The sequence below is a fragment of the Apodemus sylvaticus genome, chromosome X (genome assembly GCF_947179515.1).
Source record: "Apodemus sylvaticus chromosome X, mApoSyl1.1, whole genome shotgun sequence".
Classification (NCBI taxonomy): Eukaryota; Metazoa; Chordata; class Mammalia; order Rodentia; family Muridae; genus Apodemus; species Apodemus sylvaticus.
The window spans coordinates 64042871-64070365 of NC_067495.1; the positions used below are offsets into that span (position 1 = coordinate 64042871).

The window sequence follows — 27495 nt, forward strand, 5'->3', positions numbered from 1 at the left end:
ACTTGGAGACCAGCCTGGACTACATAATGAATTTCAGGCCAGCCTGAGATTAAAGTGTGAGACTACATTTTAAAATGGGAGGGTCTCTCTATGAGAACCAGGCTGGCCTTGAATCTACAGTCAAGCTTCTACTTCCCAAGTACTCTTACTGGCATTTCAAACCCGTACCACTACTCCCTGCTCAAAGGACATGTAACTTTTAAAAGAATCTGGTAATGTGTGTCGAAAGCCCCTACATAGCTTGGTACCACAGTGTTTGCCTGTTAAAAAGTACCTAAAAGAATCAAGTAGGATTTCAATTCATTCAGAGCCACTCTGGGGTTACCTAGTGTGTTCCAGGCCAGCCTGGGCTAGAGTGAGACTCTGTCTTTAAAAAAATACTAGACATAATATAGAATGTTTTAATTTATAAAGTACATTTTTTTTTTTGGTGTGTGCGTGAGTGTTTGAGACTGCTAGGTGACTTTCCGCCCACTTTGTGAGTGTTCCCAGGGATTAAATTCAGGGCCAGAAGGCCAGCTGAGGCCAAAGCTTAAAAAAAGAAATATAGCTATATTCTAGATAGACGGCTACATACCTTCAAAGGGGAATGGAGGGAGGGAGGGAGAGAGAGAGAAAGAGAGAGAGAGAAACTAGGGCTGAGCCTTAGCAAGCACTTTGCCACTAAGCTAAATGCCCAACCCCTACAAGTCTATATGAGCATACAAGGAAGTAAAATATAATCGTTAATAGCCATTTAATCTTCTTTATCTTTTTCTATATTGTCTTAGGGATTTTACAATGTATATGTGTTTAATAGGTTTTAGGAAGGAAGACAGTCTTCTCACTCAGTAAGAAAAGCAGTTAGAATGTAAAACAAGAGTTCCTATCCATTTATTCCTTCCGTGGTCCAAATACACACCTTGCCTCTGTTTCCTTCGACCTGTTTTCCTGTGCTTGTTCATAAGCACAAAGCTGCTTCAGGTATTTATTAAATCATCTTGTAGCCAGGCGGTGGTGGCGCACGCCTGTAATCCCAGCACTTGGGAGGCAGAGGCAGGCGGATTTCTGAGTTCAAGGCCAGCCTGGTCTACAAAGTGAGTTCCAGGACAGTCAGGACTACACAGAGAAACCCTGTCTCAAAAAAACCAAAAAAAAAAAAAAAAAATCATCTTGTAGCCCATGATGCCATTGAGTTTACTCTAGAACCATCCAAACAAACAATATAATATTTAGTTCCCATTCAGCCTACTGACAATGAAAGGGTTGGGAGAAAAAAAAAAAAAAAACCTCCCCTGGTGTTCTTTTCAATGATCTGTTAACCACTATTCAGATCTATCAGTAGCTATCATCACAAGACTGCTCTGTAGTAAGACAGTCATTGAACCAATCAGAGAGGAGAGAAATGTACCAAGCCGAGCTGCCATTTGTGCCTGAGACCTGAAAAGGCCCTTCTGGAAAAAGAGGGAGGATCTGGGAGAGACTGAACAGCCTTATTTACATTCTCCGGGATGAGACCATGGAACCTAGGTGCTGAAGCACTAGATGATTTTCTCCAACAAAGATTCTATTTTATTTTCTTCACAGCACTCACACATTAGAATTTAATCGGTCCATTTGCTTGTATATTGATTTTTATTTGTATGTTTATAATCTATCAGTCTTCCTGCTTGCTGGCTCCTACCCCTCTGAGAGTAAACACAATGGGAACCTTAGCTTGGCTCCACCCCCTCACACCAGAATCTCCGTAGCCTAAAATACTAACAATCATCCAAGCAATATTTTTAAATGAATCAACAAACTAGTATGTAGTTCTCATTGCAGATTTTGAATCTCTCCTAATAGAAATGAAAAATCATCAGTTCTTTCCAAAGAAAGATCAATATTATCTGATTTGATATTGTCTTGGTTTTGTTTTTTTAAAAGCTCTTTATGTATGGTATATGTTTGATTTTGGTTTTTCTTTTTCAAAAAATAATATTTAAATGGAGGGCTAACATTTACAGCTGCTGTGTGTTCAAAGCGTCATTTTTCTCTCTAGAAATATCTCCACTATTTTAAGAGATAATAAGCAAGTGCTATTTTTCAGACAGTCCAAAGGTTGTGTGGAAAAGACAGCTTCAGAGTTGTTACTTAGTTCACATACTGCCTCTAATGTCTTTTGAGAATCTTTTGAGTAGCCATCATGGACCTGTCTGCTACTGAGCACCCTATGGCCCTCCCTCGGCCTCCGCCTCTCCCAGCGCCCCTCTCTCCACTGCCCTTTGACTCTGTCCTTTGGTCATATTTCAGCGAAGGTAAGATCACAACAGAGCTTCATTCTCCCCAGTTGGTCAGCACATCTTCATTTGGCATAACACACACACTCACTCTGCACTGTACATAGCATGACTAGCTCATGAGAACAAACAGTGCCTCTTATGAAGATTATGCTGACCAGGCAATAGATACCCTGTAACTATTTGAATAAATGAGTAAGTGAAAAAAAAATCCACTGGTCAAAAATCTTTTAAGCAGAAAACCATTTATTTCTTAGTGCTCCCATTTCACCACTTGCTCTTTTAGAGGTTCACGATAACAGTTAAGATATGAGTGAACTGTAAATGCCTTCTTCAGTTGGTTCTGAGGAGGAAGTGTATAAAACTACAAAGGTAAATATTCATTATTTAAACAAATAAATTAAGCAGTAATTTATTTTGGCACTGGGGATCAAACTGAATGCTAATCAAGAGCTCTGGCATTGAACCAGATCCCCAAGCCTCTTATTCATTCATTTATTCCTTGGATTAAGTCACAATTCATTAAGTCATTCATTAAGTCACGATAAATACTGTGAGGCAATGCTCTTCTTTAGGCCTTGGGGCTACGATACAGAAGTTACAAGCTCTGTCCTATTCGCATAATGGAAGAGAAGCATCCTGGGAAAATGTAGTTTCATCATTTTATAAAGATCTGTGTGGATTTCATTGGCAGCCCAGGAGTTCTCGCACGTGTGTGACTTGTTTGAGGGTATAGAAGGCATTAATATGATCAAAGTAACGTGTGTGTGTGTGTGTGTGTGTGTGTGTGTGTGTCTGCCTGTGTGAAAATGTCACAGTGATGAAACAAGAAAAGGTCAAAATGAAGTCCATTATTTTGCACACTTAATTAATTAATTACTGTAATAGAACAGAGCAAAGGAAAGATTAGAAGGTAAAACACACAGAGCACATAAAGCCTGTAGAGGCCATTCCAAGCCCCCCAAATTTTAAAAACACTATGCTGTGGGTTTGCCTCCTCCCTGGCTTTACAATTCTGTTTACTTCTACCAGCACAATGGCCCATTTTCGCTGAGACTATAGGCACGCGCCTGTGAAACGTCCTGTTTATACTGGCATTGTTATTGAAAACTGTCAGTTCCCTCAGAACTATTATCTCTACTAAGTTCATTGTGGTGCATATTGTTTCTCCCACACACCCACCAGTAACTTAATTAACTGGAGTTGTTATCCTCAGGAAAATAAATTCTAGGATAGGAAGTATTATTGCAAATGCTTGGCATACTAGAAATAAATAAAATGAGTTCTGGCTAATTGTACTGATATTAAAGGATTCAGAGTAGATTTATAGTCATAGCCCCTACCCCCGTCTGCTCTTGTAGCGTTGGCAAGGTTTTCTTACTCTCTGTTGTCTGGGAGTTTGGAGATAACCTGCCTTAGTAAAGCAGTGTGTCTTCAGTATCCAAACAGAAAAGCTCAGACTCATCACAAAGCTCAGAACATGTTTGTAGCTCATACCAAAGCAACTAGAATGTAGCCTTTCTGCAACAAAGAACAGAGCCATAGACTGAAGACAAAGGTGTGGATTTAGAGAAGACACATTCTTCTTATTTATTAGTAGCAACTCACTTTAACAAATAAATTCCTTTCCCGCTTAAATTATTTTTACTGGGAAGAATAAAATGTTTAAAGCTGAATCAGGGTAATTATGGACTATCGTCTTTGACATCAAATATACAAAGTGTCTCTCAGGAGACTAGATGCCCAGGTCTTTGCTTCTTCAGTTTGCATAGTCAACAACAACAACAACAACAACAAACCATTAACCTTGATCATATCCACCTCAACTTTCCATAGAGGTCCTCATCTGTCAGGCCCACCCACATTCACCCCATATGTACAGCTACTTTCTCTGGGGAACTACATTCAACTAAAAGTTACTCCTCTGCCTTCCAAGTCTCTTCAGAGGAGGAAGTTCCCTCTTTCCCAGCACTCTGACTGGAAAACACCAGCTCCCAAATGTCTTTCCCTCCCCCACAGAACTCCAGGGAAAAATTCCAAGGCCACCGTGAGCTCTTTGACTCACATCCCTCCTGGGGAGAGAGAGAAAAAACAGTTGGTTAGAATGACAGACTCCAGCCCCACCCTAAAGTTCTTGCCCAGATGTTTTAGGTGGGAACTGAGAATTTCCAGGCTTTAAATTTTGTGTTTCTTTCTTTAAATTACTTAGAGAGATTTGTTTTGTTCTATTTTGTTTTTCCCAGCTAGGGTCTCTATGCATTCCTGCCTGACCTGGAACTTGCTACTTTAGAGCATGTGGGCTTCTCTCATGCAGCTACTGACTTTCATGTCTCTTTTTTAAAGCTGGGATTTCAAGTGCTCACTGCCACCTGATTTTAGGAATTTCTATTTTAAATACAGCTCTGGCCAACAAGGAAGATTCAGATTAGGGTAACTGGAGAGATGACTCAGCAGTTAAGAGCATGGTCTGTCTGCTCTTCCGGAAGTCCTGAGTTCAATTCCCAGGAACCACAAGGTGGCTCACAACCATCTGTAACTAGATCTGATTCCCTCTTCTGGTGTGTCTGAAGATAGAAAACCCATATACATAAAAATAAGTAAATAATTTTTTTTAAAAGGATGCCGGGCAGTGGTGGCGCACGCCTTTAATCCCAGCACTTGGGAGGCAGAGGCAGGCAGATTTCTGAGTTCGAGGCCAGCCTGGTCTACAGAGTGAGTTCCAGGACAGCCAGGGCTACACAGAGAAACCCTGTCTCAAAATAAATAAATAAATAAATAAATAAATAAATAAATAAATAAATATTAAAAGAGGAAAGGAGTTTGAAAAAAAGATTAGAATTATTTGCAGAGAGGTATTATTAAGGTCTCCTTCAGTTGAAACAATACTATCTGTCATTTGCTGTATCCCTATCATGTAATGGAAACAGATATAGCACCTTATTTAGTTCTCAGACAAAAACCTTGAAAGATGTTATGAGTGTTATAAATGAAGGCCAAGTGAAGGCCAAAGCAGTGAGAAGCAGCACCCAACCCCAAATCTACCTCCTGGTATATGACGAGTAAAAGATGATGCTATGTTGAGACTTTTAAATACATTTCTTGGCTCCAAAATCAGAGCTCAAGAGAATCATACAATAATTTTTTTTTCACACCCGAAGCCCACCCCAAAATCACACCAATGGACTAAAAAAGGATATATATTCTAGGCACCACAGCAACAGCCTTACATATATAAAACAATGTTCGACCATACTCTTAGCTGGAAATGTATTTTCTCAAAGATGATTTAAACATTGGAGGGCACTGGCTGTAGGTCAGTGGCAGAGAGTTTTGTCTAGCATGTTCAAGGTCCTGAGTTCAATACCCAGCACAGCAAAGCAAAGAAAGCAAAAACAAACATTGTTGCAATCCCAGAATTGGGGGAGGAGTGGGCAGATCCTTTTCCTAAAGGATCTCCAACTTGAGGTCAGTCTACATCTCAAAAAAAAAAAAAAAAGATTCAAGTGTGTCTTTCAGTACTGGAGAAATAAGAAAGCAAAAGGAAAAGTTAATGTATCCCTTGCAATAGCAAGGGACTCTTGCTTTTCTGGGTGCTGAGACATTGTTGTTTTCAGGAGTGGGGGTCAGGCCTTACTATGCAATTCAGGCTTGCCTCAAATTCATGGTCATCTTGCCTCAGCCTTCCAATGCCTTTACCCCTTGAACCCATCCCACTAGTACAACACACCCTCCTTTTCAGTGTGGTGTGCGGATGTGTCTCATGTGCACATGAAGCCCGTAGGACCACCTCAGATGTCATTGTCAGGAAAACCATCTACATCCTTTGACACATGACCACTCTTGGTCTGAAGCTCATCAATTAGGCTAGATTAGCTGGCCAGTGAACCCTGGAATCTTCTCATTTCCGCCTCTTCAGTACTTGGATTACAAGTGTGCATCAGTGCACGCAACATTTCCCACATGACCCTTCCCCCAATTCCCTGTTTTCACCTAGGAGACTTCCTGAGACAAAATCTCACTTGAGATGTCTGGCCAGGCCTTCTTGCAATCCTCTCAGTTCCTAAGTGGAAAAAAGAGATTGGTTCTGCTTTTTCCTCACATCCTTTAGCCAAGTAGATTCAATTTTAAGAAATTTCCTAAAAAAACAAATGGGGAACCGGGCTGTGGTAGTACACACCTTTGATCCCAGCACTCAGGAGACAGAAGCAGGCAGATCTCTGAGTTGGAGGCGAACCTGCTTTACAGAGCAAGTTCTAGGACAGCTAAGGCTACAAACAGAAACCCTGACTTGAAAAACCAACCCTCCCAAAAGAATCTAGGTTCATCCACAAGCAGCTATCCACTTTGACCAGCATCTTTGGTGAAGATGCTGTTTTTCCCCCACAGCATGTACTTTTGGCTACTTGTCAAAAATTAGGTGTCTGTAGGTGTTGGAACTATGTCTGTGTTCTCAGTTCCATTCCATTGATCAATGTGTCTGTATTTATGATAAGACTATGCTGATTTTATTACTAAAGCTCTCCAGTACAGCTTAAAAACAGAAATGGTGATACTTCGAGCAGCTGTTGTATTGTGTACGGTTGTTTTGGCTAACATATGGTTTTTGTTTCTATAAGAAGTTTAAGATTGCCGGGCAGTGGTGGCCCACGCCTTTAATCCCAGCACTCTGGGAGGCAGAGGCAGGCAGATTTCTGAGTTCGAGGCCAGCCTGGTCTACAGTGAGTTCCAGGACAGCCAGGGCTACACAGAGAAACCCTGGCTCGAAAAAAACAAACAAACAAAGCAGAACAAAACAAAAAACAAACAAAAAAAGGAATTTTAAGATTGTTGTTTCAATTTCTGTGAAGAATTATGTTGGGATTTTGATGGGCATCATCTATAAACGATGTAATCCCCCATAATCTATATCTATATACATCCTCTATAGATTAAAGTAAGGCCATTTTCACAACATTGGTACTACCAATTTACAAATATGGTGAATCTTTACATCTTTAAGTGTCTTATTCAATGTCTTCTCAATGTTATGAATCTATTATTATACAAGCTTTCCCCTTACCTAGTGCTAATTTTGAATAATATTATTTTTCTTATTTATTTCTTAGTATATTTGTTCTGTGTATATGTATGTATGTGTGAAAAAAACTGATTTTTGTGTGTTAATTTTGTATCGCATTATTTTACTGAAGGTGTTTATCAGATATAGAAGATCACTGATGGAATCTTTGGAGTCTTTTAGGCATAATATAATGTCTGCATAGTTTCTCTGATCCCAAATACTTCCTTTTGGGCCTTTGATCTCTCACTCTTGTTTTATGACTCTAGACAACACTTCAAGCACTATGCTGTACAGGTATGAAGAGAGGCGATATCCTTGTCTTCTTCCAGTTTTAGTAGGAATTCTTTTCATTTAGAATAATGCTGGCTGTGGACTTGTAAACTGCCTTTATTATGTTGAGGTATATCCCTCTATCCCTAGCCTCTTTAGAACTTTCATCATAAAGAGGTTTTGGATTTTGTCAAAGGCCTTTTCTGCACGTGGTTCCTGTCTTTTAGTCTGTTTATATAGTGGATTACGTTTATTGATTTGCATATATTGAACTATCCCTGAATCTCTGGGATGAGCTTGAGCACATGAATAATCTTTTTGATGTGTTCTTAAATTTGGATTGCATTACATCCATGTTCATAAAAGATTTTGGTCTATATATATATATATATATTTTTTTTTTACTGAGTCTTTTTTTTTGGTTTTGGTATTGGGGTAATTACTGCTTCATAGAAAGACTTTAGAAGCCTGGCAGTGGCCGTGTGGTGGTGGCGCATGCCTGTAATCCCAGCACTCTGGGAGGCAGAGGCAGGCGGATTTCTGAGTTCGAGGCCAGCCTGGTCTACAGAGTGAGTTCCAGGAAAGCCAGGGCTACACAGAGAAATCCTGTCTTGAAAAAACCAAATAATGATAATTAAAAAAAAATAATAAGAAGAAGCCAGGTAGTGGTGGTGCATGCCTGTAATCCCAGCACTCTGGGAGGCAGAAGCAGGTGGATTTCTGAGTTCGAGGCCAGCCTGGTATACAGAGTGAGTTTAGGACAGCCAGGGCTACACAGAGAAACCCTGTCTTGAAAAAAAATCAAAAAAGAAAAAAAATAAAGAAAGAAAAAGAAAGACTTTAGAAATGTTTTTCGTTTTGTGTTTCCGCATAATACTGAGGAGTATTGCCACTAGGGCTTATTTGAAAGTCTGATGGAGGGGCTGGTAAGATAGATCAGTCCTTAAGAGAATTGGCAGCAATTCAGAGGTCCTGAGTTCAATTTCCAGTAACCACATGGTGGCTCATGACTGGGTATCTGGTGCCCTCTTCTGGCATGAGGGTGTACATGCAGATAGAGCACTCATACATTAAATAAATACGTAAATAAAAATGTTAAAAATCGGATGGTATTCTCTGTTAAATGCATTTCACTCTGGCCTTTTTTAATTGGGAGATTTTTTAGTACTAATTTAAAAAGATCTAATTAGCTATTATGGATCTGTTTAAATTATTTCTTAATTTTAAAAATTATTCTCTTCTCCCTTTGATGTCCAACAAGGCCAACCTCTGACATAAGCAGCTGGAGCCATGGGTGGGTGGGTTAGTGAGCAGGGGAAGGGGGATGGGATAGGGAGTTTTTGGAGGGGAAACCAGGAAAGGGATAATATTTGAAATGTAAATAAAGAAAATGTCTAATAAAAATTATTCTCTTATATATTACATCCTCATCTGTTTCCCTTCCATCCACTCTTCCTAGTCCCTCCTCCAACCACTCCTCTCCCTTAGATCCACTCCTCCTCTGTTTCCCTTCAGAAAACAGCAGGCCTCCCAGGGATAGCCACCAAACATGGCATATCAAGTTTCAGTAAGACTTGACACAAACCCTAATATCAATACTGTGCCACCCAGTTGGAGGGAAAGGGTCCCAAAATCAGGCAAAAGAGTCAGAGACACCCCCAACTCTCACTGTTAGGACTCTCACAAGAACACCAAGCTATTCAATCATAAGGTGGATATAGAGGACCTAGGTCAGACCTGTCCAGTCTCACTTAGTATCAGTTCAGTCTCTGTGAGGTCCCATGAGGCCTGATTAGTTGATTCTGTGGGTAATGCTTTCCTGGTGTCCTCAGCCACTCTGACTTCTACAGTCCTCCCCCTCTTCTGCTGAGGCTCCCGAGGCTCCGCCTAGTATTTGATTGTGGGCTTTTGTATCAGGTTGGCTTCCACCAGTTGCTGGATGACACCCCTTTGGTGATAATTGTGCGATCTACGAGTATAGTAGAGTATTATTAGGAATTCTCTGGGTCTCAGGCTGTCCTGCCTCTGGTTTCTGGCCGTCCAGGAAGTGTTAGGCGTGGGCTCCCTCTTGTGGCCTAGGCCTAAAGTTGGACTAGTCATTGGTTGGTCACTCTCCTCAGGTTCTACCTCACCTTTACCCCAGCATGTCTTGCAGACAGGATAGATTTTAGGTCGAAGGTTTGGTGTCTGGGTTGATGTCTCAGTCCCTTGCTTGGTTATAAAAGATGACCAGTTTAGGCTCCATATCCCCGGTTACTAGAAGTCTTCACTAGGGTCACCCTCATAGATTCCAGAGAGTTTCCACTAGGTTTCTATATTGAGTACTGGGAGAGACAACTGGGTAACATAAAAGTTAAGAGGAATTCAGGCCTGATATTTTCTCTTCCAATCAAACCAGCCTGTTGATGAAGTTTTCCTTTTCTATCATTATCTATCTATCTATCTATCTATCTATTGAGACAGGATCTCTGGGAGTTCACTATGTAGATCAAGCTGGTCTGTAACTCTGTCTTCCAAGTTCTGATATTAAAATGGTGCACCACCAGATCTGGAACTTCTTAAAGTTTTATTTTTGATTTTTATTTCATATTTACTTTTACCTCCAAAGAGTCTCTTATTCCATTCTATTTTCACATCTTAAATTGTATGTATTTATTATTTCATTCAACTATGTTTTTTACCGTTTTCATTTAGACATTTACTCATCTCCTCTTTGACCTCTGAAACTGTAAGGACTTCAAAATAGTATTTACAAACAAATATTCAAAGTGCTTGAGTCTAAGTGTTGGGGTTACATTGAGGTTCTGGATTCAGTCTCCAAGTGGTTCCAGATCAAAGTAATAAGACTGGATAATAGTTCAGCAGTGGGTGTGGAGGATACTGCTTTTGGGGATCTCTAACTCAGGTTCAGCGTCAAGCTTTACCAGCTTTCTGGGTTCAGCGCCACAAAACTCAGGGTCCAACAATAGATGGGATGTCTAACAGTCTGGAGGATTAGTGAACTGAGAACTCCTACATGGTGTTCTGGTTCATATTCTGGGTTTGGACTCCAAGCTCTCCCAGATTGGGTTGGTTGATGTCATGGTTGATAAGATGAGCAAGTGGGCAGGAGCAGACAGGCTCTGAGTGTCTCTATCTAGAGCTGTGGATCAGGATCCTGGTCTAAGTCCTAAGGATGGATGGGTTGTCTGACAGTCTGGCAGCTCAGTGAATTGTCTCTGAGGAAATAATTTTTAGAATGATACACAGCTGCAATGAGTTAAATGAGTATTAATTAAATGAGTTAAACTGAGTACAATTTATTTTGGTGTGTATGTTTTATTTACTTATTTATTTTATGTAGATGGGCGTCTTGTCTCCATATATGTTTGTATATGGCTAGCCAGAAGAAGGTGTCAGATCTTCTGGAAATGGAGCTACAGGTGGTTGTGAGCCACTATGTAGATGTTAGGAATTGAACCTGTATCCTCTGGAGGAACCGTCAGTGCTCTTACCTACTGAGCCATCTCTCTGACCTCTGTTTGCTTGGTTTTGAGACAAAAATCTCCCTACATAGCCCTGGCTGATCTATAATTTACTCTGGAGACCTGGCTGGCCTCCTACTCTCTGTCTTTTATGTGCTGGGATTAGACACATATGCCACCTGGTTTATTTGTTTTTGAGATAAGGTATCGTGCAGCCACTGCTGGCCTCAAACTCATTATGTAGCTGAGAATAGCCTTGACGTTCTAAATTCCTATCTCTATTTCCTGAGTGCTCAGATTACAGATGTGCACCTCCCAGCTGGCATCCAACTGTTTAAAATACATTTCTATAAGCCTCAGAAAGACACGTCTTTAGGATATATGTTTAAATGCTGATATAGATTTCTGGGCACTGGTGCTACAGGTGATTACTTTCTAAAGTTTTTTTTTTTTCAAGAAATATGCATTACTTTTGCACTTGGTTGGGAAAAATGCTACAAAAAAGAAGCTGTTATCTCCAGAGTAATCAATTTTTTTCTCATCATTCTATGCATCACAAATTGTCCATTAGACTGTAACTATCATGTGGGCAGAAATTAGTTTTTTTTTTTAATTTCCCCTGGTACCTCCTGCCACACAGTATTCTGCATTCAATAAATGTTGACTAAGTCCACTCGTGCATACGCATACATATAAGCTTATGTACCTATGCAGGCATGCTTATTTAAATATGCCACCCTCTTTCTCATCAGTAATGAGAAAAAGTAAAAGGCAGCTGTTTCAAAAGAGCTAATGGGCCCTTTGCCGTATGTTGAGAAAGGAATGGTGCTCTCTATCTGCCAAGGCTGAGGGTACAGAGTGACCAATAATGATTTCAGGTAACCGCAATCGAATTTGTCCATTTCTGCCCACATAATTATTATTATTTTTTGTATTGCTTTTGGTGGGATTCGGTCCAGTTCTCCTACGGTTCTCCTAACTAGCCTGTCTGGGCTCTTTATTGAAAATGTTTAAAGGAAAAGCTATGTACCACAGCAAGTGGTAAATGGGCTGTCTGTACTCACTCTGGGCTACTTGTTGCAGTCAGTGTTTAATCAGCTGAGACTACAAGGACCTTGTCCTGTTGAGAGGCCCACAAGCCAGATAGGTTCAGAGGTCTTCAGTCACACCTCATTTGCTGTGTCTTCAGAATTCCATGCGCTGCATCAAAACTGCGATAAGAGTACAAAGTTTGTACTTTGGGTTATCAGCAGGTGCCCAAGGGAGAATGAATGTTCAAATCCCTCAAACCACTAAATTATTAAAAAGTCCTCGAACAGGCTCTTCAGAATCAGACAGCAGGGCTGAAGGATTTACACATTTGATATCAGAAATAGAAGGGCAGGATAAAGACCCAATCTCAGCTCTTGATGATTTGATTTTTTAAAAATAGTTACTGCTGTGCAAAGGAAGGCGCAGAACGTGGAGGACATTTTAAAGGCAGATTATGGCTTATCCTTAATTATGGCTGCTGCAGAGCTAAGGAGATGGGTTGGAGCCTGATCATGACTCTGGTCTTCCCTCAGAGACCCAGCAGGCAACAGGGTAGGGTTTCTTTTGCTTCCTCAAAGCCGCTGATGGGGAATTATTGATTCTGAAATCTCCTGTAGGAAATTTTTACACAGTAAAGTGGGGCGTTTAGAAATCCAAGCAGATCGACCAACTGTGAATTTATACTGCCTCATTATGTTAACCCATTGGAAGCTGTACCTGGGGACACACTAGTGCCACTGTCTTCTTACATATTTATTGGGCTGTCAAGGTATAAAATGCTGCTATTAAAGTCAGAAGCACCATGCAGCGGACCATGGCTTAAAATTCCCTCTGCTAATCACACAGAGTCCTGGCAGCAGCATCCCCACATTCAGCAAATATTGAAGAGGAGGGAGCACCGGGGTGGCCTTGGGAGACTTTGCTTTACTCTTTTATTGTTTTCCAAATTAACCAGAAACTTTCACTTGTAAATAATTAAAATCCTAACCTTCTTTGAGGCCTCTCAATCATTAAAGATCTTTCCTTGGGGGTATGGCTCTCAAAATATCCTCTATTTTGTGTTCTGTGGGGAGGTGTAAGAGGTGCTCTTGGGATGAAGAAAGGAGATTGGTAAAGGGTAACTGAAAAGTCTAGGATTTATAAGAAATGCATTTACTTTAAAGCTTTTCCTGGTTGAAAAAGTCAATGACATCATATGCTTGTCCTCCCTATGCTGTGGGCAAAGTGTGTACTCATAGAATATAGCTACAGCACAGCTTTAATGCCAATGGCTTTTTTCTCCATCATTCCTTTGCATAGCAAGCACTAAATACACATTTATGTGTTATAGGGATGAGAAACTGAATGTAAAAGTTGACTTTTTCAGTGCCTGTCTCTGTGTCCGTGTCTCTGTGTCTCTGTCTCTCTGTGTCTCTGTGTGTGTCTCTCTCTGCCTTGTGCTTGTGGATCAGAATATAAGCTCTTAACAAATGCTCGAGCACTATGCCTACCTGCCTGCTGCCGTGCTCCCTGCCATGCTCATCATGAATGCTAACCCTCCAGAACTGAAAGAAAACCCCTAATTAAATGCTTTCTTTTATCAGTTACCTTGGCCATGGTGTCTCTTCATAGCAATAGAACAGTGACTAAGACAGCCTGCTAGTGTTAAACTGACTATCAACGAGACTTGTAAATGTATCTTAAAATGTGTGGCCAGCTGCACAGGGTAAATCCTGAACTGATCACTGAGCATGTAAGTACCTGTCCAAGATCCTTATTAGAGGAATTATTGGTTGTATCTGTTAATAAAAGTGGGCAAATTATTCATGAAGGAAAGAATTTTCTTTTATCTTCTGATATATATGAAACCTCAGACTAAAATATATTATTTTTAAAAATAAATTATTTAGTGTGTGTGTGTGTGTCTGTGTGTGTGTGTGTGAGAGAGAGAGAGAGAGAGAGAAAGAAAGAGAGAGAGAGAGAGCATTTGTGTGTGTTAGTTAGCAGGGACATGCTAAGTACATGGGGGAGACTAGGCCTCTTGAACTCTCACGCAGGTAGGAGAGAAGATTTGGGCCATCATTCCCGAAAAATAACTCAAAGCACTTAATTCTATTGACACACAGGAAATACTGAAATACTTAGCCTGGCAGAGTGGCACATGATATAAACAGCACTGATGGAAGAATGGGAAGCACAATACAATGTCATTTTTACATACTGAAACACACACATACATACACTTTGAAAGAATACCTATAAAATAGAAGAAGTATCAGGCACAGTACAGTAGCATACACTTGTAGTCTCAATGCCCTGGAGGGTAAACCAAGATTGAATTTGATGTCTGCTAGGGCTACATAATGAGACCCTGTCTATACATACATACATACATACATACATACATACATATCTTTGGGATAAGTAATAAAAGTAAGTGAAGTGGCTGGCTTCACTTGGAAGCTGGACTATTAAAAGAATAACATCTAAAACTTATGTCCTAAAAATAACTGGCACTGTCAAACATGATAGGGGCATAATATCTTTATTATTTTAGATGTTATTTTTTAATAATTTGATATTTATTTTCATGTTTATGTGCATAGGTGTTTTACCTGCATAATGTCTGTGCACCACATGAGTACCTGCTACCCATGGAAGTTAGGTCTTCTGGAACTTGCCTAGTGTGAACATAAGGCCTGGGTTCAATCCCCAAAAGAAAGGGGAAAAAAGGAAGGAAGGCAAGGAAGAAGGCAAAAGAGGCAGTGGGTGCTGGGCTTTAGGGAAGCACCTAGACACCACTTGGGGGTGGGAAAATGCAGTCTGAAACTGGTATTCCCTGACTCCTGGGCATCTAGTTGCTGCTAGAAAACCACACATAGAAGTTGGGAATGAAGTGTCAGGGGTCCACAGGCCAGTGATGAGGCCAGGGCCATTGGGGACCTGTGGGCTGAGGACTGTGTCTAGCCCAGGACTGGGACTGGCAGCTCTGGCTTAGCTCATCAGCAAAGATAGTGGAGGTTATTTGGAAGCACAGAGAGGCCTTCTATGGAAGACTTAGGCAGTACAACTCTGTAGGGGAAGGCATTCTCCATGTTCCCCATGGCAATGGTAGATGAAAGAGACAGTTCTTGGTTCTAAACTGTTGATTGGATGGTCATGGTGGAAAATGGACGTATACACACAAGAAAATATCAAATGCTTTGAGAACTTCTGTGTCATCCTTGTGCAGGGGCCATGCTAATCTTTTGGCCTTTAACTCTAAATCCTCCTGCCTTGACCTCTTACAAGGCTCCTGACATAACACTTATATTATTTGCTTTTAAGTTTGGTTATCTGCTGTTAGGCAGGGTTCTCTAGAAAGACAGAACTGATAGCAAATACATATCCATATTATCAAAGGGGATTTATTGGATTGGCTTACATCAGAGGAGTTATATAGTGCAACGGTGACCCTCTGCATGCAGGGGAAGCTGAGGATCAGATTTCTAATCCAGGAAGAAATGTAGAAAGCATCCAAAGTTCCAATTCAATGCCAAAAGCTTGGACATTACCAGGTGAGTTACTGATAGTGAGTCCATTCTGAAGGACCAAAGAAGCTAGAATGTGAAATTGGTTGTCTGTTTGTATGTAGACAAACTCAGTCATTGAGAACAGGAATAGACTTGTTGAATCACCCGCCTCTCTGACTCTTGCCCTCTTTATCCAGAAAGTTTGCCCACTCAACATTCCCACCCTATTTAGAGTGGGTCCTTTATCCTCACTATCCTAGATGCAATTTTGAGAATACTTCCATGAACACAAAAATAGGTCTCACTAGACCTAGATGTACCTTAAACCCATTAAGTTCATGACACAGACCAACTATTATACCTGTGCATATCTTAGAAAAAGATTCATTTGTTCTTATTTTATGTGTATGAGTGTTTGCCTGGATGTATGTCTGTGTATCATGCATTCAGGGCCTATGAAGGCCAGAAAAGGACATTAAATCCCCTGAAACTGGAGTTACAGACAGTTGTGAGCTGCCATGTGGTTCTGAGATTGAACCTGGGCCCTCTAGAAGAGCAGCCAGTGCTCTTAATCATCAGGTCCTACACTTGTCCTTTTATCTTGAGTTCTTAGATATACATTTCTTATAAAGTATACTTTAGAACTATTTTGGTGAGTAGTCTGATGTTTTTCATTTTCTCAATGGTATCCTTTGAAGCACAAAACCTTTTGATTCTGATGTGTTTTCTCTCCCAGAAACCAGCACCACATTCCCCAGCACTATGAAATCTAGGCATCAGGTAGAGTTTGTTTCCTAGTCAGTTCAAGTGTGTGTGTGTGTGTGTGTGTGTGCGCGCGCGCGCGCGCGCGCGCGCGCGCGCCGTGCGTGCACACATCTTCAACAATAAGTGCTCCTTTGTGTTATTGTAGTTTGAGGCAAATACTCATCTAGCCTCAGGTTAGCCTTGAACTTCAGTTGATATTTTATATAAAGTTAAGTCAATAAGTCGATAATCCTTTCAATAAGTGGTACTGGAATAAATGGATATCTGTATAGGAAAAGGGTATTTTGCTTTTTTGTTTTATTTTTTTTAAAGATTTATTTATTTATTATATGTAAGTACACTGTAGCTGTCTTCAGACACTCCAGAAGAGGGTGTCAGATCTTGTTACAGATGGTTGTGAGCTACCATGTGGTTGCTGGGATTTGAACTCAGGACCTTTTAATCCCTGAGCCATCTCTCCAGCCCTGAAAAAGGTATTTTGATCAATGCCATATATTATAAACTCAGAAAAATGAATTACTCACTAATAGATTAGTAAACAGCGGGACTTGAGGTATAGCTCAGTGGTAGAGCATTACCTATTATGCACAAGGCTTTGAGTTCTCTCCCTAGCCTGTAAAACAAAGATGAAACAAAGTAGGAACTAGACTTTTCAGGAAGATGGAGCAGTAACTCAAATTCTCTCAACTTCTAGTTCATTCCATTACACTGTATAGCATCCTCTGGCATATACTTCAGTTTACTTATTTTGTGATGTGTAAATATTATTCTCATAAAGATGAGGAGGGTTTGGGATTGAACAAAAGGCCTTGTGAACACCACTGTAATGGACCCCAGAGACTACCTGGCTTGCTTGCACTAATGGTTTAATAAACTGTGAATCTTCTGAGTTATTTGCTCTGTAGGAGCATTCTCCTTTGCATTCTCGTATATTATACCTCAGGCGGTTCATCTATAAGGACTAGGAGGGTAGGGCCTACCTAAACCTAGATTCTGAGATTTCTCGTGTGCAGCAAGCTGTTCCCATTCTCATTCACTTCTTGGTGGGAGTAGGCATTGCAGGCTCTGTTGTAGATGGGACTTCAGCCCTAATTGTGGGGAATTAAAGCTTCGAGGAGCTCAGTACTCAAGCAAACATAGATCTAAGCCATATGGTAAGTTGTAGATGGATGCTGAGATAGATTTCTTAGTGGAAGTTGTTCTTCAGATTTGAAGAGGTCTGGACCTCCTCTTCATGAAGCAAGGAAGTCTCTGTATGGCACTGGGAAAAAGTTGTTACTTCTATGCCAATCAGTTAAAGATAATTAGAGAAAATTTGGATATGGTCAGAAATTGTTATCCGGAGAGAGAAGAAAAAGATGCCAAGAATCTGATAGCTATTATTAATTCTTATTCTCCTGGTCCCCCTGGTTAACTATTCTACTAATAGCAATTGCTGGACCATTAATCCTTTTACTCTTTTAGACCCTGCTTGCTCAACTATCTACTTAACTATGTAAAACAGAGCAAATTCTGTTACATTGTTAATGCTAAGGGGATGATATAATTCAACCTCTGCCCTACTATGAGTCCACAATTTGACTTATGCCCAATAGAACCAGTGAGGAATGTAACAGGTTCCCAGACCTTACCACAACTGATGCCATGCTATAGACACCATTCTAACCTAAGAACCCAGCATGTAGACCCCAACACATGCCAAAACAAGAACTTAATCCATCTTAGTCCATAGTTCTAGAAAAGTTCCTAAACCTACTAACCTTGTTTTTGTTTTTTTTTTTTTTTTTTTGTTTTTGGTTTCTGTATCTTTGCTTATTGCTAACTGTTCTTGCTGACTGAAGTATGCCAAAGCAGGATGTAGCTTTTGTGCATAAAAAGTAAAGAATGGCAAAGTTAACTGCTGCATGGTTTGGGCAAGTTCCCTGTATAGCTGGATATTTTTGGGTTCACCAGTGTTATAAGTAGTGACACAGAGGCTGCTAATAAAGTTTAAAGATTAGGCATTTTGCTAGGGCAGTCAGTCTCCCAGCGAGCTTATCTAACTTAACGTGCTAGGCCACAACCTGCCACATGGCTAGCTTTATACCTTTCTCTGCTCAGCTCTCTGAATTGCTGCATCTGCTTTCTTCTCCTGCATCACTCTCTTTGCTTGGAAGTTCTGGTCCCTACTTCCTGCCCTAGCTATTGGCTGTCAGCTCTTTATTACATCCAAGCAGCAGAGAGACGACCTCTGATACAATTCTAGATTGCCTTTAGGCAGGTGAGGAAGGATGGATATTTACAAAATAGAAAACCCAGAGATGGACTGTAGAAATGACAATACCAGAAGCCTGCCAGCACTTAGTTCTCTGCCAGTACAAAATTAATAATTGAAAATTGTAGGGCTGGAGAGATAACTCAGTGGTTAAGAGCACTGGCTGCTCTTCCAGAGGTTCTGAATTCAATTCCCAGCAACCACATGGTGGCTCACAACCATCTTTAATGAGATCCAATGCCCTCTTCTGGTATGTCTGAAGACAGCTACAGTGTACTCACATACATGAAATAAATAAATAAAATTTGCTATTTTTTCTTTTCATTTTTTCTTTCTTTCTTTTTTGTTTTTGAGACAGGGTTTCACTGTGTAGCTCTGGCTGTCCTGGAACTCAATCTGTAGACCAGACTGGCCTCAAACAATAAATTTTTTAAAAAGAAAATTGTATGTCACAATTGAGTGTGAATAACTTTTTATTTGGCTTTAAGTATGTGCCTGCATTCTTTGGCGCAGTTACCTCATGCCACCACTATGCCTATTAAAGATTTTTTTAAAAGCACGAATATTTATATACACAATAGGATGGATGAACCTTAAAATCTTCGTGTTGAGTAAAAGAAAGTAGAAATAAAACAACATATATTGCATATACTGACTTTCTGAAATTCTAGGAAAGACAAGTTACCAATGGTCATAGAAACAGATCAGCAACTTCCTATGGTGGGATCTTTGCCATGAAACAGGAAATCACTTTATTTTCTAATACTGGGGACTGAACACAGAGCCCTGCACTTGCTAGGCAAGTATTCTACCATCGAGTCACATCACAGGCCTGAAACAACTTTTTTAAGTGATAGAAACATTCTATATCTTGATGGGGGAACCATCTAATGCTGTGTAAGGCAGATCAGGACTCTCTGAGGATTCACAGGAACCTGCAGTGTCTCTTTCTCCATTCCACTTTTTTCTTTACATGTTGACCACCACATCCTCCACAAGGCCTCACTTCCCAAACTTATCCAAGTATCACCACCAATTTGGGCCTAAACATTAAATTCCAGAGACTATGGGGGACATTCTCATTCAAATCAGCACAGTTCATGAGAGTGGGGTGTAATGGTGGAGGATTCTGCATCATAGAAACAGTATTGAGGAGAAGAACTATCCTGCTCCAGTGACCTATTTCCACCAATTCAGCTATATTTTGTACCTTTCACCCCTTTCTACTAACGGCATCATATTATGTACCCATCAAGGGATTACTCCATTCATAGGCTGGAGCCCTCCTGATGTAATTGCCTCTGAAGATGAACTCGTGGAGTGTACTTTACTAATCTTCTGTGCATGTTGTAATCCAATCAGGCCAGCAATGAAGATTAGCCTCACATAAGCTAATTTATTCTCTAGCCACTGCAGCAAGGATCTGCAATAATTCTGTGAAGTTCTAGGGCTGAAACCCAGGCTTCTCACAATCACACAGTGTGCATCGTTATTTGTAGTAATATTTCAATATTGACCATTGTCCACAGAAGCCCATGACTTTGATCTCTCTCTCTCTCTCTCTCTCTCTCTCTCTCTCTCTCTCTCTCTCTTTCTCTCTCTCTCTCTCTCTTTCCTCCCTTTCTTTATTTTAAACTATAGAGTCTTATATATCCTTGGCTAGCCTTGATATCCTTGATCTTCTGACCCTCTTGCCTCCATTTCTTGAGTGCCAAAGTTACAATACTGTGCTATATGAGTTGGTGGCAATCAATTTTCAGACTTCTTACAGCACCCTATTGCCTGCACTACATAATTAGCCCTCTTTCTTCTTGTTTGTCTGTCTGTCTTCCTGTCTCCCTATCATGGTCTTGGACATCAAGTGATATCAAGAGCTCTGTCTAGCCACATCCTCAACTCCCACCTTACTCCTTTTTTCCTCTCCCCAGCTCCTTTCTAATTTTCTGGGTTTTTCTTTAAGACTGTCTCATTATTATCCCAGGATAGAAATTGATATGTAGGCAAAAATTATCCTTCAACACATGAATTTTGTAGCTCTGATTCTTGAGTGCTGGGATTATAAATAAGCGTAGGCATGTGCCACCTTTGCCCTACCAATGACTTTTATTTCTTTTCTTCTTCTTCTTCTTCTTCTTCTTCTTCTTCTTCTTCTTCTTCTTCTTCTTCTTCTTCTTCTTCTTCTTCTTCTTCTTCTTCTTCTTCTTCTTGGTTTTTTGGATTTGGTTTTTTTCGAAGACAGGGTTTCTCTGTATAGCCCTGGCTGTCCTGGAACTCACTCTGTAGACCAGGCAGGCCTCGAACTCAGAAATCCGCTTGCCTCTGCCTCCCAGAGTGCTGGGATTACAGGCATGCGCCACCACTGCCTGGCCCTTTATTTCTAAGACAAGTGTGGAAAAAGAAAATAATCCATCCCACTCAGTCAATTTTATCTCTTATATTTATGATAGTGTTTTTCTTTTTCTTCTTTTTTTCTCTGATTGGCAACTAAAGGACAGTGAATGTGCACGTGTTCTCTCTCTCTCTCTCTCTCTCTCTCTCTCTCTCTCTCTCTCTCTCTCACACACACACACACACACACACACTTTATCATTTCTCCCCCAAGTGGCCACAAGAAATAATTACAACAGTGGCCAAAGATTGACAACCTTATTTCTAGTTGTTGAGACATTCTCTATTTGTCTCCTCATCTCACATTGATTGATCAGATTGGTAATTAGAAACTAATATAATTTCCATGTGGATATCCATCATGTGCAAGGGAGGGAGGAGGGGAAAGAACTGCAAAGGCCAAGGATGAACAACAAATGAAAAAGGTTCTATGGCAAATTTTATGCTCTAGGTCAACAAATGCTTATTAGTGCTGGTGATTTCAGTAATTCCTGTTTCATGTAACCTCAAATCCATTATCTGATCACACCCTAGTGGGTGTGGCTATTCTTAATCCCCAAATCCTGTCCTATAGGGATCAGGATGTTCTGGTTACTTTTCTTTTTGCTCTACGAAATACCCGACAAAAGCCAATTAAGGGAGGAAGGATTGCTTTTGGTTAACCTTAGTCAGAAAAAAGTAGTCCATCAGGGTGGAGAAGACATGGAGACAGGAGCAGCTCACATCTGTTAGCAGCAGAAGCATAAGGCTGTTGGATTACTTCTGGGAGGCTCAGGATGCCAAGTTAGGGGAATTCAGGTATTCAGTAGGCATTTCCCCCTTTCTGTCTTAATTTAGTCTAGGAGCCCAGACCTGGTGATGGTGCTGCCCTCCTTCAGAGTGACCCTTATTCTCCCAGCCGATCCTCTTGGCAATTCCCTCCTTGACACACTAAGAGAAATTCATAACTCATTCACAATGATGTGTTAGTCAAGTCATGGAGGATATGAAATTTTGGTGGTAATGACTGGTAGTGACGGTAAGGACTCAGGAATATTCAGTTTTTTGCCACTATTACATTTCTAAGGTAAAGTTCATTCTATCAGTTACTTTTCAATCACTGTGAAAAAAACATTATGACCAGGGGAACTTATAAAAGAAAGAGTTTAGTTGAACTCATGGTTCTAACGAGTTTATGGTGGCAGAGTGGCAGGATGGTGGCAGGTAGATGAAGCAACAGCTTCACATCTAAAGAGCCTACATGTAAATCTATAAGCACACTCAGAATGACATGAGTCTTTTGAAGCTTCTAAGCAAGTCCTCAGTGACATGCTTCTTTCAGCAAGGCCTCACCTCCTAATCCTCCTCAAACAGCCATCAACTGGAAATCCAGTACTCAAATACCCAAGACTCATGGGAGGCATCTCATCCAAATGACCACATTTATAAATGAGACATACACAGAAAAGGATGAGAGTGTCTTATTGTTTTATTGCTGTAGAAAGACACCATGACCAAGGCATGACAGAAAGCAATTCCTTGGGGGTTTGCATACTGTTTTAGTGGATGAGACCATGAGCATCATGGCAGGGTGCATGGCAGCAGATAGGCAACCATGGTGCTGGAGGTGCTGTAGCTGAGTGATTACATATAATTCACAAGCAGGAAGGAGAGAGCTAACTGGAAATGTCATTAGTTTTTGAAAACTCAAAGCACACTCCCAGTGACGTACCTTCTCCAACAAGGTCACACCTCCTAATCCTTTCTAAACAGTTTCACCAACTGGAGACTAAACATTCCATTATATGAGTCTATAGGGGTCATTTTCATCCAAGCCACCACAGGCAGTAATTAAAGAACACTTTGTTCTGGGCATAATGGTACATGGCTTTTTAATATCAACACTCATGAGACAGAGGCAGGAAATCTCTGTGAATTCAAAGCCAGGCTACTCCAGGCCAGCCAGGGCTACATAGTAAGACTATAAGAAAAAAAGTCACTTTGTGACTCTTGGAATGAATGCCCAATACTATGGGAGAGTTAGATATCAGAGGATATGCCAGGACTGAGGACCCCAAAAGGTTTTATCCTTTCTTGCCAAGTTTGTGTCTTTCAGTAGCTTATCATTGAGTTAGCAAGAGGTCCTATGTATATGAACACTCATGTGAAAGACTCAAATCTAAGAGACTATAGCTTAGAGAAGCAGATGGTCACCTTACATCCTCACCAGGGAGAAGAGAAGGAAGCCTGTGCTCAGCTAATTCTCTCCTCTCTCTCTCTCCTTCTCTCCCTCCCTCCCTCATATATATTACATATATATGTATTGAAGATTTATTTATTATTTATACAGCATTTTGCCTGTATGTACACCTGTGATGCAGAGTAAGGTACAAGATCTCATTATGGATGGTTGTGAGCTGCCATGTAGTTGCAGGAATTGAACTCGAGACTTCTGGAAGTGCAGACATCTCTGAGTCATCTCTCCAGACCCTAGTTACCTCTTTTTTATGCAGTCCAGGACCCAAGCATAGAATGCTACTGCCCAATTTTAGAGTGAGTCTTCCCACCTCAATTAATCCAATCAAGATAATTCCTCAAGAATAATTAATAATTCCTATAAGTATGTGTACAGCCTTGTTTCATAGGTGAGTCCATATCCTGTAAAGTTTACAGTCAGCACTAGCCCTTACATCTTTTAAAGTCCATATGTTAAAGGATTCATCCCAAGGGTGGTATTGTTGGGAGACAGTAGAGCCTTGAAATGGGGCCTTCTAAGAGTTCTTACATCATTAAAGGCGCACACTTGAAAGCAATTTTAGGACTCCAGCCCATCCTCTTCTCTTTGCTGTGTGGGACTTGTTTTCTTTCTACTATATGCTCCTGCCAGTACTGCCATGCTTTCATTCAAAGCAAATATAGGCATTTTTTCAGGACAAGGTTTCTCTGTGTGGCCCTGGCTATCCTGGAACTCACTCTATAGAACAAGCTGGCCTCTGACTCAGATCCAGCTGTCTCTGCCTCCCGGGTGCTGGGATTAAAGATGTGGGTCACTACAGCCTAGCTGCAAATACAAGGAATTGATTATTGACAAGAACCTTAAAAACTGTGAACCAAATTGATCCTCTAAGAGTCAGTGAGTGGCTGGGTTGTAGTGCATACCTTTATTCCCAGCACTCAGGAGACAGAGACAGGTAGATCTCTGGGTTTAAGTCTACATAGTGAGTTCCAGAACAGCCAGGGCTATACAATAAAAGAACCCCATCTCAAAAACAAAAGCCAGTGAGATGATTTGATCAGTGAAAGGTGCTGCTTGTGGCCAAAGCTGACTACCTGAGCTTAGTTTGCAGATTCTACATAGTAGAAGAGAACATACCATTCACAAGTTTTCCTCTGACATGCATACATGACATGCACAGGCCACCCAAAAGAATCAAATGTACAAAAAACCTTGAAAATTTATTTTTTAAAGTATTTTGTTACAAGACAAAAAACAACACAGGAAATTTGTACTGAGATGCAAGGTTATTGCTATAACTATATACCCTATATACCTGATAATATAGAAGGACCTTTGCAACTGGTTTGCATGAGAAGTTTGGCATTGTAAAACAGAAAATGCTACTGGTTTAGTGGGTCAATATGATGTAGGCTCTGATAATTTGGATAGAATTATGACTAGTCCAGCCCATGCTAATGTACTTTCAGATGGAAATGAAACTCTGACTGGGGGTCAGAGTAGAGACCAACCTTGCTACCTGCCATAGCAAAAGATAATATTCCTATATTTTATCCATGTCTTGAGACCCAAATGAGAAACCAAGCTTAAAGGTGATGAGCTTAGTATAGGATTAGAAAGGCAGTAAAATACACAGGAGTCAATATGAGCATGGCTGGCTGCCTTTAGCAAAGTCTACAATGAGAATCGCCAACCAAAAAGAACAAAGAAGTACTGGAAAATTTTAGAGCTCAACTAGAAAAAAGTCCTTGTAAAGATGTCCATGAGAACAGTTAGGTTGTTAATAATGAAACAAGAAGCTCAGCGCTTTGCTTTAGTTATCACTGGCTCGGGAATACAGAAGTGGACATTTGTCTAGATGGTGGTGGTTGTGCACACCTTTAATCAAAGCACTGGGAAGGCAGAAAACAGGCCTCCCCAAGTTCAAGGCCAACCTAGTCTACAGTGCCAGGTCTGTTATACAGAGAAACCCTGTTTCAAAAAAAAGGAAAAAAAAAAAAAAAGCTCAAATTTGTTCCAAAGATAGCCCAGAACAGAATCTTTTTTTTTTTTTGCATTTATTTGCTTATTATGTGGGGGAGCACTTGTATGGAGATCAGAAGATAACTTGCAGGTATCAATTTTCCCTTTCCACCATCTGTGTCCTGAGGAATAAAATCAAGTAGTCAGGCTTGATAGCAAGTCAACTGAGTCATCTCACTGGCCCTGTGGGTATTTTCTTTTATCCTCAGAGTGCCTGGCTTGCTCAGAAATGGCTACAGAATCGTTCTTCTGGCTAGACACTCAGACACCAGTGTAACTAGGGTTCAGGCAGGCTCAGGCACAGCACTTTGTCATGTTCCATGTCACACTGGCAGAGTGCAAGGGTCATGAGGGAAATGGAAGCTTCCACTGAGATTTCCAAGGGAATCCTGGGAAGTTGGGCAGTGTGTTACGCATTCCAACTACCTTCAGGCAGCTTCTCACAGGACCGAACAATGATTGGAACCAGAGGAGGAAAGCGGAAATGACAGTGGTGACCTAAGTAGGACAGAGATGCTAGCAATTTGCAATGCTTATCATGGGAAGCTGCAGCTGGTGTGCAAAGGTCACAGGGCAGCCTGCTTCCCTTTGCAGTGGCCCTTATTCCCAAATATGGGCTTTTCAGATTTAACCTTTGCCACTAAAGTGCCTGACTAACTGACTAACACCTTCCTAACACATTAATGAGTATTGCAGAAGAAATGTGAGTCCTTCACTCCACTAACCCTTTCTTGAGAGAGTGTTTGGGTATGAGGAAGTTGTGGTTTCTTCTTCAAACATTAACATCCTTTCTGAAGAAGGAAGCTGTATGATATGAGTGGATGTCTCCATAAGGACATGGAATATAGATAGGAGATTATTCCATATGGAGTCTCAGATCTTAAGTTTTGATCATGGATTACTGGTTTGAACAGACTCCTGTCTTGCCTTGTAGAATTCAATTTTTTAAAGGTAGTCTTATTCATTAATCTTCCCTTAAGGGCCTCCTTTAAATTTTTTTTTATTTAATCTTTTTTTTTTTACAGTCCAGATTTTATCCTCTTCCCAGTCCACCCTCTGACTATTCCACATCACATACCTCCTTCTTCCCTATCCCCTCAAGGATGTCAACACACGTACCCCATCCCACCAGATCACTCCATTCTCAGGGGCCGCCAGTCTCTTGAGGGTTAGGTGTATCTTCTCTGAATGAACACACAGACCTGGTAGTCCTCTGCTGTATGTGTGTTGAGGGGCTCATATGAGCTGGTGGTAAGGGCCTGCCTGGTTGGTAAGGGCCGCCTCTTTACCTCATTACCTAGTGTCTTAGGGTTTCATTGCTGTAAGGAGACACCATGGCCAAGGCAACACTAATAAAAGGCAAACATTTCATTGCAGGCCCTGAGGTTTAGGCCATATGCAGGTTTAGATGTAGTGCAGGAGGAGCTGAGAGTTCTACATCTTGATCCACAGGCAGCAGAAGGGGATTGTCTTCCACAGCTGCCAGGAGGAGACTGCAATTCCATGCTGGGGCAGAGCTTGAGCATATGAGGCCTCAAAACCCACCTCTACACTGACACACTTCCTCCAATAAGGCCATATCTACTCTAACAAGGCCACACTTTCTGATAGTTCCAGTATCCATGGGCCAAGTATCAAACTCATGATTCTATGGAGGCCCAACCTCTTCAAACTACCAACTTTACTTATACACTTAAAGGAAACAATCCCCTTTTGTGTTGCTTGTAGTCCTGCTTTGCCAGGAACTCAGTATAAATCTCAGGCTATCTTCTTCATATTAATAGGCATCCTCCTGCCTCTGCACCCTAAATGCTGGGATTCCAAGGATATGACACCATACATATGACTCTGTCTCATGCCTTTGACTCATGCATTCTTATGAACTGAGTGGATTTCCTCTTCTGAGAGGAAATCTATGACTTGCTCAAATCTACAACTTGTTGCTCTCCATGTTCATGGCTCAGTATTCCTTGTAGTCTCCATTGCCTACTTAACTCCATGCATCCGTAGCCCCACGAAGATTGCAGAGGATTTATTCTGCCCTGTGGTGACTGCTGTAGATGTTTTGTTGTTTTGTTTTGTTTTGTTTTTTTTTTTTAGACAGGGTTCTCTGTGTAGCCCTGGCTGTCCTGGAACTCACTCTGTAGACCAGGCTGGCCTCGAACTCACAGAGTTCTGCCTCTGTCTCCCAAATGCCGAGATTAAAGGCATGCGCCATCACCACCTAGTAATGCTCAATATTGTTGAGTTCTTCAAAACCTGCTGGTTAAAAGAAGT

The 27495-nt window shown here is 40.9% G+C and overlaps 1 pseudogene; it reads right to left on the reverse strand.

Annotated features, from left to right (window-relative positions):
- Positions 1 to 15249: 15249 nt before the first annotated feature.
- Positions 15250 to 15312, reverse strand: LOC127675877 (uncharacterized; annotated as a pseudogene).
- Positions 15313 to 27495: the final 12183 nt, after the last annotated feature.